Genomic DNA, 2,075 nt, shown 5'->3' on the forward strand with positions numbered 1-2,075 from the left:
TGAGTTATTACTACTTAATGCGACCCGGTATACTTGTCAGTGAGTTTGTGTGGAATCGATTTTCCCTCATCAGTTGGGTGGAGTGGTAGGGTGCAATTTGTGAGTTTTGGTACGGTCTATTGTTGCTTGGTTGGTAGTTAGGATTGTGGTTGTTGTGCTGGTTAGTGTGGTATGGTTTGTGGTCTTGAGTATGGTTTTGTTGGTTTTTTCACCCAAAATTTGGATGGTTCTTCCAACCTGGGTTGTATGTTTGTGCATTAGGGTCATATGGTGGTCTGAAGGAATTGTTCACATAGTTGGCTTCCTCCCATTCACATTCAACTTCTGGGTATCTTCTTCTTGTATAAATGCTTGGGCTTGAATAGCTGAGACTTGAATCTTCTCCATCTGGTTGGTTAGAACTGCTAGTTGAGCTATGGTCACCTTGTTTTGAGCTAGCATAGCATCCATAGAGTTGAGCTCTATTACTCCCCTTCATGGGTTTCTATCGGAGGCATAGAAGTACTCATTGTTGGCCACAATTTCTATGATGTCTATGGCCTCTTCAATTGTCTTCTTCTTGTTGAGAGAACTCCCTGAAGAGTGGCCTAGGGCCTTCTTTGATTCTTGTGAAAATCTTTCATAGAAAATGTGCAGTTGTACCGATTCATTGTGTAACAGCCCAGACCACCCGCTAGCACGATATTGTCCGCTTTGGCACACAAGGCCTCATGGTTTTGCCTTTGACGATAGGGATGATAGTCGAAGTCCCCGATACTCACTCGTCAAAATGCGTCATGCTAGGGAGAGGTATCCACACTCTTATAAGGCATGCTTCGTTTCCCTCCCCAACCGATGTCGGACCTTACAATCCACCCCTATGAGAGCCCAGCGCCCTCGCTGCATATCGATCCGGGTTCTGGCTCTGATACCATATGTAACAGCCCAAACCACCCGCTAGCACAATATTGTCTGCTTTGGCACACAAGGCCTCACAGTTTTGCCTTTGACGATAGGGATGATAGCCGAAGCCCCCGATACCCACTTGTCAAAATGCATCATGCTAGGGAGAGGTATCCACACCCTTATAAGGCATGCTTCGTTCCCCTCCCCAACCGATGTCGGACCTTACACATTGAACATGTCTGGAGGGCATTTTCTTGTCAACTCCTTGTATCTCTCCCATGCCTCATAAAGAGTTTCCCAATCTTGTTGTGTAAAGGTTTGCACCTTAGCTCTCAATCTGTTAACTCTTTGGGAAGGGTAGAATCTAGCCAAGAACTTGTTCACAACTTCCTCCCAAGTTGTCAAACCCTCCTTAGAAAATAATTCTAACCACTTTGATGCCTTATCTCTGAGAGAAAAAGGAAACAGCAGCAGCTTATAGGTGTCCGGGTAGACACCATTAGCCTTCACTTTTGTTGATGATTTAATGATGCAAAGATCTTGTGAATTATAGCAAACTTTGATGCAAATGTTTGGTTGATGATAAGTGAAAAGGAGGCTAAGAAAGGAAACACAAAGAAGCAACAAGAAGGCCATGGAAGGAAGCAAAGGGAACCAACGTTGGAGCCAAAGTTGGTGCTCCAATGTTGCCTCAAACATTGGCCAAGAAAGGTGTATAATTGGAGTTGTAGTTGGACCTCTGATGAGCGGATAATTTGTACGCTTTTTGGCAATATTTTTAGTATGTTTTTAGTATGTTTTAGTTAGTTTTTAGTATATTTTTATTAGTTTTTATTTAAAATTCACTTTTCTGGACTTTACTATGAGTTTGTGTGTTTTTCTGTGATTTCAGGTATTTTTTGGCTGAAATTGAGGGACCTGAGCAAAAATCTGATTTAGAGACTAAAAAGGACTGCAGATGCTGTTGGATTCTGACCTCCCTGCACTCGAAGTGGATTTTCTGGAGCTACAGAAGCCCATTTGGCGCGCTCTCAACGGCGTTGAAAAGTAGACATCCTGGGCTTTCCAGAAATATATGATAGTCCATACTTTGCCCAAGATTTGATGGCCCAAACCGGCGTTCAAAGTCACCCTCAGAATTCCCAGCGTTAAACGCCGGAACTGGCACAAGAATGGGAGTTAAACGCCCA

At 43.5% G+C, this 2,075-nt stretch overlaps 1 non-coding gene across 1 annotated transcript; it reads left to right on the top strand.

Moving 5' to 3' along the window:
- Positions 1 to 1,118: 1,118 nt before the first annotated feature.
- Positions 1,119 to 1,224, top strand: LOC127741728 (small nucleolar RNA R71). The gene has a single exon (XR_008002934.1). It is a non-coding gene; the product is annotated as a small nucleolar RNA R71 (small nucleolar RNA).
- Positions 1,225 to 2,075: the final 851 nt, after the last annotated feature.

This window comes from Arachis duranensis, chromosome 9 (genome assembly GCF_000817695.3).
Source record: "Arachis duranensis cultivar V14167 chromosome 9, aradu.V14167.gnm2.J7QH, whole genome shotgun sequence".
Lineage (NCBI taxonomy): Eukaryota > Viridiplantae > Streptophyta > Magnoliopsida > Fabales > Fabaceae > Arachis > Arachis duranensis.